Source organism: Cibotium barometz, chromosome 23 (assembly GCF_041138505.1).
Source record: "Cibotium barometz isolate CiBa-2024 chromosome 23, ASM4113850v1, whole genome shotgun sequence".
Taxonomy (NCBI): Eukaryota; Viridiplantae; Streptophyta; class Polypodiopsida; order Cyatheales; family Cibotiaceae; genus Cibotium; species Cibotium barometz.
The window spans coordinates 35,807,468-35,819,983 of NC_141068.1; positions in this window are offsets into that span (position 1 = coordinate 35,807,468).

Genomic DNA, 12,516 nt, shown 5'->3' on the forward strand with positions numbered 1-12,516 from the left:
TTGGCAACTTGAGGCTTTCTATCACAAATATACATATCAGATATGAGGACTCTGAAAGCCACGTTTAGCATGGCTGCCCATGGGATGTGACAACAGACATGACCTTTGAAAAAGGTGGCTACCTCCTCTAAACCTGCACATCCTCTGGTATGTGCCAAATTATCATTGGAATTCTTCAACTGGATGTCCAGCCCAGAGACTCTCATGGAATTCTTCAACTGGATGTCCAGCCCAGAGACTCTCATGGAATTCTTTCACAAGCTTCCCTTGAGTCTCTTTATCACATATGACTCTCTGTGGCATAGCATTCCTCTGCTTAGGATGCTTCCAGAGGTATCCATCCTTTAGAAAATAACCATATGCTTTTCTGCGGATCCTCTTAAATTCTGAGTCAGACCAATTTTCCTGTCTTGTCAGAGTACTCAAGTATTGACCAATAAGCAACCAATCTCCTTCATACATTTCCTCAGTAAAAGACTCAAGTGCATTTGATAGGCAAGTATGGTCCCCCTTTGCATACGCAGTAGTGTAGAACTTTGTACCCACATCATCAATGTCACTAATCATCTCTTTTTCATCTTCATACTTGGCTCTTGATAGCATATCTGCAACTGGATTATCTTTTCCTGCAATATGCTCAAACTCAGGATTTAGTGACTTGATATAGGCAATCCACCTAAGCATAGCAATATCTGGAGTGGTACAGCTTGCTATCATCCCAAGAAGTGGCAAGCAATCAGTTTCCACAAGTACAGATGCCCCAATAAGATATTCTTTCTCACATTTTAGAGCAGTGACTATTCCCCATAACTCTCTCTTGATCTGCGGATATTTTCTTTGTCGAATGCTTAATACCTTTGCTCCAGATCTGATTACATACCTGTGATCATCCTCATCATCTTGCCCTACTGCCCATCCTATCCCAGTAGGACTAGTATCAACTGTAACAATCACAGGCCTGCCACACTCATAATCTGCCTTCCTCAGAGTAGGTGATAATTGGAGCAAACATTTCAGCTTCCGCATAGCTTTATATGTACTGCACTCACTCCACAGAAATTTTTGATTTTTCCTCAAAAGTTGATAAAGAGGACCTGCTACATGTGCATAATGTGGGATCCAAATAACATAAAAGACACATGCACCAAGAAATCTCCTCAGCTCTGTAACATTAATGCATGTCTCTTTCATTCTTTGTATTGCATCTATCTTGGCTGGACAAGGTCGGCGTCCACTAGTACTACAAAGATGTCTCACTATTAGCACTTCACCAACCCTAAACACTGATTTCAGTCCAGACAAAGTAAGATTCACTTCTTCAAGCCTGGATAGAATCATATCACAATCCTTTATATGATTTGCCACAAACTTGCGGCACCCTTTTGAATCCAAATTCCCATCTTTGTCTTTCTCATCACAGCCTTTTATTGGCACATCATCCAGAAAAGGCATAGTTATTTGTGGTATGAAGTCTCGCAAGACTTTATTCATTCCATTCATCATATGTGCCACTGAGTTGGTGGCTCCCTGTGTGGTAAGGTACACATCCTTACTAATCCCAAAGGAGTTTTCATTGTGGTCAAATCCCTGCTTTGTATATCCAGCTGGAACTGATCATATCCGGAATACAGATCACCCATAGAGTATATAGCTTTCCCTGCAAATGCTTCTGCAAACTCATCCACAATCGGACCTGCTCCCACATTCCTGATTGTGACTTTGTTTTTATGTCTTGAATGAAGCGCAATGTTCCATTTTTCTTTGGCACAGTAAACCATCTGTTGGAATATGGAGCGCATGATGGCTCCAAAATTCCCATCCTGATCTTTGCTTTTAGTAATTCCATCAGCTTTGGCAAGAGAGCCTTTGGTACTGGAATCGGCCGCAGGTTCCAGGGCACATGTGGTACAGTGAAGATCACCATTGGCGCTGTTACACTTGGATCAACACAGCCTATCTCATGCGGCTGAAAAGCAAAGGCTTTTCCATGTTTTACAAGCATCTCCTCAAAGCATTCCCTTTCAACTGGCACCAGAAAATCCTTTTCACCAATCTTCAGCTCTTTTAGGGTCTCCTGTGTAAACTTATGCCCAATTTTCTTCGGATCTCTGAGATTTGGTTGCATAGAGGCTTCATCTATCTTCTCCTTGCTTCCTGGTGGCAAGGGCAAGGCAACTGGTTTCACCTTCTTTGCAACTGTTTTGTACTTTGTATCAACATGAGCATCCATCTCACAATTCATGTTTTTACATTCCACCCCCTCAAATTCCCGGATTATATCATACATCTCCACAGATGACACCTTTATCATTTCATTTCCACCCTGTAAGCATGCACTTGCCATATCAAAAAGCACATCCATAGTATCCACAAATGACACCTCATCAAGCACCCCTGAAATAAACTCATTCTTCTCCAAAAGACCATACTGCTCAAGACTTTTTTGTTCATTTTGTACATGTCTACGCATGCCACGCTTCAAATCCTTGCTTTTTACAAAAACCAGTGACCCATAGCTAGAAAATCCCTGAAAATTTGCTGAAAAATTATTTACATTGATTGAGTCCTGCGAGAACTCATTTTTCCTTGTACCATTGGAATCCCGCTTTACAATGGCACCTGGCCAAAATCCCTCATCTCCCTGTAATTCATGAATTCTCTATTTATCTTTGGGAGTGACTGTGCTCGAAGAGACTCACGATTCCTTTCATGGTTAATGCAAACTGTCAAGAACTGAACAGCTTTCTTGCCATCTTTACTCCTTCAGATCCATGATCGATTAGAGCAACATACGGCTCTTCCAAGTCACCTATCTTGACAAGGGTTTCAGTGGTGGCCCTTGCCCAATGGCTCCTAGAGTAATGACTCTTTGTAAGAACTTCTTTTTCATCATCCTCTTCCACAAAGCGCACTTGTCGTGCCCCATCAGCAGAGTGATTACATTCCACCACATTTTCTCTCTCTTCCTTTTTCTGTACCTGTACTCCATGAGTCTTGGAAGTGCTTGCCTCTCCTTGTGATGGAATAGATTCAATTATGGACTGCCTTTTCCTTCGTATAATATCAATTATCTCATCATGGAATTCTTTCTTTGCAATCCCCAAGACTTCCCCTAGTGTAAATTCCACCCTGCTGTTTAGAATCCTCTCTTCAAGCACCTTTTTGAGATCTGTTGTGCGGCTTCAATATCAGATTGAAGCTTATAGAGTGGACTTTTCCCTTTACCCTTCTCCTTCTCATGCTTCATTTTTGCTGGCACTTCTTCCATTGATACTTCCTGTGGTGGAGGTCTGCTATGCTGTGGAGGCATATGTGATGGCCCAGGATCCTTCTTTTCACTACCACGAGTGACCCTTTTTGATGGCCCTCCTTCCTCATTTTCCCTTTTACGCTTCTCCTCTACCTGTGCCTCATTATTCTGGCATTTAGCAATGTAGGCATGAACAGATAAAGAATCCACAGGCTCCTCCCAGCCAGTCTCAAGACGTATACAGTCACCTGCCTCATGCAAAGCTTGCTTAGACACCTTCTTTGACACAATTAATTCCATTGTTGATGGCCAACAATCTTCATTCTCATAATCTTCATCATTCTCAGATCCCTGCTTTGATTGACCAGCCTTTAACCCATAGGTTGGTGCTTCAACCATAGAGATGGCATGATTAGCAGCCATATCCTCAACCAACTTTTTCATCCCTCCTTTCCCAAAGTTTGTGCTTAATGGAAGACCAGTCTCTGTAAGGTGGATTTTCCCATCTTTAAAAAACACAAGTTGATTTCTGAGGGCTTCTTTATAGCTAGCACAGTCTTTCTTTGCATGTTTTGGGTCATCACACCATATACATCTGTATGTAAACCCTTCTTTGCTTTGAGGCCTTTGCATAGAAGCCTGCCCTAATGGTAGCCCTTTTTCCTCAATCCTGGACATCTTCAATTTTAGGTCTCGCATACCCTTAATAAGCTCATCCATCGGCCCTTCTACCTTTGGGATTGTATCAGCTGGTTTTGGTAGATTCTCAGGGGTAACAGCAGTCATAGGAGTTGCCGAGCTCATCACCATTTTATCCCTCCTTCGCTGCCGCTTTGCTAGCATGGTGACCGCATCCTCAACATCATTCCAATCACTCTTTAGTCCCTGTTCTGTATCCTTATCCTCAAGGAGGATTTCCAGTTTCTCTTGGAGATCTTTCCCAGCTGCTTGTAAGAAGAGCTCTGTTTTCTCTCTGTCCAAAGTTGTGCGCTCTATCCTTGATAGCTCGGCATAGTGCTTCTCAAACTCTCTTAGCAACTCTGTGTGGCAGAAATTCCCATTTTGGGTTTTATGACCCATTCCAAGAAAGTTCGTTTGGTCACTCGCTCAGAATCCTCCATGAAATATTCATCCTTTAAAGCAAGCTTGAACTCTTCCCAATTTCTGCCACCATGTGCTGTCTGCAATCCTCTTATGCGCTCTCTTATTTCAGGAACACATACCAGCTCAAAACTTCGAACCATATCCTCCTCAGCCACCCTGTTTAGCTCCATTTCCTTTGTGTAATTGCGTAGGTATTTTGTGATATCCTTACCATCAAATTGATCCACCTTTTTCACAATTGATTGCAGTGCTTTGGTCGTGGAAATTTGTCCCCTCTCAGCAGCTTTGCTGCTGCTGTTGCATATACATAGTAAACATCTGAAACATCTGCATAACTCCAGGGTCAAAATGAACCCCCTGACCCTCAAAATTCTCAGCCATAGCTTCCCTATATATTTCACCACACTCTCACCCCAGCAGTTTCACGTCGGGTTCACCAAAGAGCTGTCATGACGACGTGGGCGGTGTCACTGGGAAAGTGCGAGACTTCTAGCTGTGAGAGTAACCCCTAAGAGCATCAATGAAGCAACTGCAAAACTGTTGATACATATGTTTATTGGGTAGCATCATACTTGATTAACAACTTTAATCCATCAATGCATCATAGATCCTACTCATTAAGTCCCAACAAGTGGTATCCTCAAGGATTGTCCATCTCCCCCTTTATACATTGATATTATAGGTTATGTACATCCGAAGATAGAACAAATTTACTTTGTATTTGTATTGATGGATAAGGACGGTATCCCAGCTAGCATGCATCAGCCTTCACCATATCCATAGCACCTGCACTTCTAAAGTAAATCTCCAAACCAGTCTAGAATTTTCTGATGTGCCTCTCCCGCCCTTTTAACTGCCTTCTCATCATTCATATCATAACGAGTAGTCCATTCATAGACTGCACTTGGATATATTCACAAAATTCTTTACCTCCTTTTTGCACTCTAAATTCTTTGAAACTGTTTTGCCCAAGCAGGCGGAATCCTTTGTCTATTTCTGCCACCTAAATTGCTAAAGGAATCTATACCTCTTTGATATCATTAACAGTGACAAAAGAAGGATGGCGAAAAACTGCAGCTTACAGACAATCATCCTTTGTCAACTCCACGACCATTTTAGCTCCTCAGGTTGATGCAAGCGATTCCTCAGCTCCAGTCGACGCCAGCAGCAGCAGCTTACTATCATAAGCGGCAACCTCAGCTTCTACACAATTACCCAAGCATCTCTCCAAGGCTTCAGCTAGTCGTCCTTGCATGAATTCGGCAGCACATCACCTTCATTTTTCGAAAGTTTCAGGAAGCATATCATTCGACGCAGCTTAATTTCCTCTGTAATTTGAAATCCTACATGGCATGAACAGAAGATATTCTCAGCTTTTTTGAATCTCTGGTTTCTCTGCTCTCTGGTTTTTTTATTTTTCTTTAACACTCCTCCCCGTTTTCTGCATAACTCCCTTCTGCACCGTTTTCTGGTTTTTCTTCCTTTCCCCGCAAGGAATTCGGGCACCTTACCTTTTGCAGCCCAAAAATTGCCATTTTCCCATTTAAAAATACTGCGCCACCTTTATTTCTGCATAATATTCGGAAATTCCCCTTTTAAAAAAAACTCACACATTTCTCCACTGTTTGCCTGGCCTTCAAAAGCATGCATCTGCACAGCAAAAGACTACCTTTTTCCTCCACTAAAAACATCACACTATCCAAGTGTTAAAACACCTACTACACCCATTATGTACACAGGCTTTCAGACCTGACTCAGTCTCAGCTCATTTTATTGATCCTCATTTACAATATGAACATATGTACATGGTCATCATATAATGAATCAAGTTATGGCACTTAATCCCATACATCTGAATTTATATTTAATGGCCTCATATGCATGGTTTCACACCATAGACGTGCCATGGCACGACAACGCGGTCATTTATGTCTCACAAATGTTCCTACCTAACATGCCAGCACATAGCATAGCTGGCTCACACTGACATCAAGCTTGAATCTCAATAGCCCCTCTCAAGCTCATGATGTACTGTCGATGAAGATGTAGATGAGCTTGGGATATCAAGACTCTCAACACTCCCCCTCAAGCTCATCCCATGTACTCCCAACATAGTATGAAAGTACTCAAACTTCTCCCTGCTAAGTGGCTTTGTAAAGATGTCTGCCACCTGCTCTTCAGTCTTCACATACTGTAGATCAACTGTACCATCCAGCACCTTCTCTCTGACAAAATGATAATGGACCTCTATGTGTTTGGTCCTCGCATGAAACACTGGATTCTTGGCCAACTGTGTACTGCTCACGTTGTCACAATGAATGACAACTTTGCCATCAAACAGGCTCACCCAAATCTACCAAGAGATTCTTTAACCATACTGCCTCACAAGTAGCAATGACTGCGCCCCTGTATTCAGCCCCTCTGTACTAGATAAAGCAACTGTAGGTTGCTTCTTGCTACTCCAACTCACCACGGCACTTCCAAGTGTAAAAGCATAACCACTAGTAGACCTCCTGTCATATGAGCTACCTGCCCAATCAGCATATGTGTAGCCATGTATATCCAAGCTTTTACCACTCTCATAAAGTAGACCATAATGTGCAGTGGTCTTTACATATCTCATAATGCGTCTCACTGCATCCAAATGAGGTTTTCTGGAGCTCTGCATAAACTTGCTTACTAGCCCCAAAGCATAACTCAAATCCGGGCGTGTGTGATAGTCATGTAAATGAGACTACCAACCATCTTTCTGTACATAGATGGATCATCCAACTCCTCACCATAGGTATACTCATAGGCTTACACCCTGTCATGCCATATTTTGCCAACATATCCAATGCATATTAGCGCTGTACTAACCATGTACCTGCATGGTCTTTGATCACTTCTATTCCAAGAAAGTATCTCAACTCGCCAAGGTCTTTCATGTCAAATTGCCCACTCAATGCTTTCTTGACATGCATCACATCTGTACCATGATCACTTGTGATAATCAAGTCATCCACATAGATGACAAGTAAAACAATCCCATGCTCTGTCTTCTTCACATAGAGTGAAGAATCTGCAGTAGAAATCTGAAAACCAAGTGAGATGAGATATCTGCTCATCTTATCACTCCAAGCACGAGGTGCTTGCTTCAAACCATATAATGCCTTTTTCAATCTGCATACATGAGTGGGATATCTTGGGTGTACATACCCTTCTGGCTGTGCCATATACACTTCCTCTTGTAGATCACCATTTAGAAATGCATTTTTGACATCCATTTGATGCATTTCCCAACCATTAGCTGCAGCCATAGCAATGACTGCTCTTACAGTTCCCATCTTTGCCACTGGACTAAAGGTTTCATCATAGTCCAAACCTTGGGTTTGTGCATAACCCTTAGCTACCAATCTTGCTTTTTTATGTCTCTCGATGGAACCATCAGACTTGCACTTCACTTTGTAAACCCATTTACATCCAATAACATTCTTGTCCTTTGGTAATGCAACCAAGTTCCATGTGTCATTATGAACCAATGCGTCCATCTCAACATCCATTGCTTTCTCCCATACATGCTCTCCAATAGCTTCTGTATAGCATGTAGGTTCCACATGCTTCACCATAGATGTCATATATGCATAGTGCATAGCAAAATCTCGATATGTCAATCTGTCAACGGGATATCTGACTCTCTGGGATCTCCGCAATGCATGCGGGTCACTCTGAACACCTGTAACTCTTGCATGTGGTGGCACATATCTATCCTGCCTTGCACCAGGTGTGCGTAAAACAGGTATGCCAAGCTCCTCATCCAAACTCTCTGAACTAGATGACTCATAACCTATGATTCCAATTCCTTCGACCTTCTTTTTGCCTTTATCCACAGCACTACTCCCAGTGCTCACACTCTCATGCCTCAAACGTCTTGACCATGGACGTACAGTACTACTCTCAGCCTCTGCTGGCCCAAACATAGAAGTAGAACTAGAACTTGCTTGTGGCAAGTTCACATGCACATCAGCATCAAGTGACTCAATGACACCCTCACCTTTTGCTTTGTACCAACTAGCAAGCTCATCAAACACCACATCTCATGAGATAACAACTTGCCTAGTTTATGGATTGTAACATTTGTATGCCTTACGATCCTGTGTATATCCAACAAATACACATTTTTCTGCCTTAGGATCCAACTTCCTCCTTCTTTCATCAGGCACATGTACATAAGCTATGCATCCAAAAACTTTGAGGTGTCCAATGTCTGGCCTATAACCTGTAAACTGCATCTTTGGCATACTTCCATGAATGGCTGCTGTGTAGGTGTTTTGTTCAGTATATACACTGTAGTAGCACATGCTTCTTCCCAATAATAATCTGGCATGCTCTTTTCATTAAGCATTTCCCTTGCCACTTCACATATGACTCTATTCTTTCTCTCAGCCACATCATTTTGCTGAGGTGTATACCTGCAAGTCAATTGTCTTCTTATTCCATGCTTCCTCAAGAAATGCTCAAAAGCCTTTGAGGTGTATTCACCACCTCCATCTGTCCTCAAACATTTAATCCAACAGCCATATTGCTTTTCTGCAAAAGCTTTGAAATCCATAAACTTTTCCAACACTTCACTCTTCTCTCTGAGAAAATATATCCATGTCATCCTGCTGAAATCATCAATGAATGTCACATAGTATAAACTGCCTTTGATAGATGGGTTTTGTGCAGGACCCCATAGATCACTATGTACTATCTCAAGTGGCCTGCTACTCATATTTCCTTCTCTAGGAAACCTTAACCTTGCCTGCTTTCCAAACTGACAGGCTTCACAAACATGCATATTCCCATCATACTTGAATCTAGGCAATCCACTAACAATGCCTCTTGTCTGCATGTTCTTTAACCTTTGTATATTGACATGTCCAATCCTCTTATGTCACATATCAATGTCATGTACCACATTTATGCTTTTAGAGAACATGGCTGATTTTAACTCAAGAATTCCAGCTTCCAGCTTAAACAACCTGCCTTCTTTCTTGCCTTTAGCAATGACTCTACATCCATGTTTGAAATCCTCAACGAAGCAACCATGCTCGTTGAAACGAACCTGTAATCCCTATTCCACCATTTGACCAACTGAGGCCAAGCTTTTTGTGATAGAAGGCACATACAATACATCTGACATAGACTTTGTTTGACCATTGTGCATAACCAATGGTACACTTCCAACATGTGTAATGGCATACTGAGTATCATCTACTGTTTCCACATAACCTTTCACATCCATAGGCTTCATATGCTCAAACCATTCACCATGACAAGTCATATGGTTTGATGCTCCAGAGTCCATATACCATGTATCATCATTCTCAACATTTGTCATCATAGATCCCACAACATGTTTCATGGCAAACAAGTGATTTGCTGTGCCATCATTACTGCTTGATGCATAATTTCCACCATGTTGTGCATAATTTCCACCATAATGAACACCACGTTGTGCTCTACCCCCTCTCAAATCATTTTGTTTGCGAAAACAATCTCTCGCCCATATGACCAAATTTCCCACAATAATGGCATTCCACATCTTGCATAGATGTTTGTTGGCCTTGCCAACATCCTCTACCATGAGGATTACCTCTGTCTCTCTGAGGTGTATATCCACGACCACCTCTAGCACCATATGTGGGCTGAAAATTCTACTGTGATGACCTGTCCTGCCATCCTCGACCATTACCACCACGGCCACGTGATGCGAATCTCCCCCTGCCTCTAAAACCTCTCTGCGAATAGAAGGCCTGATTTCTGCCATTATCATCATGGTAGATGCATCCAGAAATGAATCACTGAGTTTGATTTCCTCAACAAGCAAGAGTGAAACCAACTCATCAAAGTCTGGTAAACCTGTACTCTGAACTGAGATAGATGTATCAAATGATTTATATTCCTTGCCAAGACCACGCAAGGTAATATCCACCAAATCATCATCAGGCATGGGGGCATTTATTGTTGCCAATGCATCTACAAACTTCTTTATTTCTTGCACATAGTCATACCAAAGTATCCCATGCATCTTTGGGATTCTCAGCATCCTGTATGTGTATGAGCATAGCATCCGAAATACATATAGACAGATAATGCAACACTTTGAATGCTCTTTCTGACCATTGTTTATGAGCTATAACCTACTGCTGTGTAGGTTGTCGAGGTAGCTCAGGCTGCTCTGGCTCAGCACCTGTAAATGAGATTCCAAAATCCTTTTCCTTTCAAGAAACTTTTTATCCTGTACTTCCATGCCTGGAAGTTCTTCCTATCTAGCTTTTCACCAACAATCTGTACTGGATTATCTGACATGTTTGCTCAATGCAAAACACCTTGTGTACACTTCTAAATCTATATACGAGCCTTCCTCAGCTCAACCACACTCCAATGAGTGTTCTAGATACTCCAAAGTAGTCAACAATCTTCAAATTTGATGTAGAAAATCAACCTGTATGCATCCAAAATGAACTGGCTCACGCAGTCCGAGATACCCTGCTTTGATGCGCTTTCCAAGGCTCCAAATCACAATGTAGTGGTGCAATCAAGTATGGGAAACTTGCATTGACACCTAAACAACCTCAATGTTGAATATCAACACCATCTGACATGTGTACTGAAAACCCCTTTCTCTGTTTTGGGAAAAACCAGAAAAACCAGAAAAACCAGTAGTAAAATGGCTCTAATTTCTTCAATATTTGTCCAAATTGAGCAACCAGGCATTCAATAGCTTAGCAATGATGTCCACTAACTCCATGTAAGAGGACTTTGTCCAATTGTTTAAGACCAAAGATTAATTGCACAATTAAAATCACTCTATTTCTCTGCAACCAGTGGATAGGCTTTTTAATCAGCTCATTCCCAGCCCAATTAGGCATAATTCATCAAACCAACCATGTAGCCCTCTTCTCAACTATATGTAGCAACCAATTGCTAAAGCAACTGTGGAAGTAATCAAGCAACCAAGTGGAAATCGATCTCCTCGCTTCAAAATGATCAAAATTTTGCTCTGTTTTCCTGTGCAGTCTGCGCCGCCTGCTCTACAGGGATTTGTGGATGATTATAATACTAATTGATGATAAGTTTGAGTCCCCAACTTACCTAGGTATGTGTGCAACCAGTCAATGCTTGGATTTTTGCCAAAAACACGCTCCAAATACATCAAATTTTGACTCCTTTTTCTGTGTTTTGTGAGAGCTCAAAAACCAGAATTTTTCACTCATTCAAATGCATGTAAATTGCTCCAAAATCACAGTAGGGCTTGCATATGAGTTGCCAATACATTCCTCCTTGTCAGATACATGTTTGTTTTGCCAGATTCACATGTATTTCCACCATACATCAGTGCTTCCAAGCTTTAATGGAAAGCTTCCAAAAACCAAAAATTTGCTTTGCTTTGAGTTGCTCTAACTTGCTTTGCTTTTGCCTGAATCACCTGCAATCCGCTCAAGGATGTTTAGAAGACCTTACCTGGTAGGCCAAGCTCTCAGATCTGATAAAAGTTGGTGTGCTCCAAGCTTCACAGCTCCAATGGCAAGCTTCACAGCTTCTCTTCACAGCTTCTTCTCCCTCTTCACTCACTCACTCATAAACCCTAATAAACAGCACAAGGCTCTGATACCATGTTGAAAGAACGGTAGAGGGGGAGGAGACACACACACAGGAGCAAACCCTAATGTATATTGCAAACCCTAACCATAGAGGAAAGCCATCTCCCTTCTCACACAAAGCATAATGCCATAATCCATAATACACACAACACACTGAGTTGTGTCCACACACATCTAACCCTAGCTAATGTCCACACACTATGACCAGCTGGACACGCGGTCATTTATGTCTCACACATGTTCCTACCTAACATGCCAGCACATAGCATAGCTAGCTCACACTGACATCAAGCTTGAATCTCAACAGCACCTTGGTGAGTAGGTACGAGACCACTTTGTTATGATATCCTAGGGTAGGTAAGTATAAAGTTCCTTGCGCATGTAATCATCCTTCAAATTCGTATGAATATTTTGAACTTTGTGGAGGTCAATTTTGTACGTGTCCACATGGATTTGATTTGCATAATCATGGAGTTTGCACGTCCAGCCAATCTATCTACTCTTTCCTTGAAAATTTGTATACTCTACTTTGTT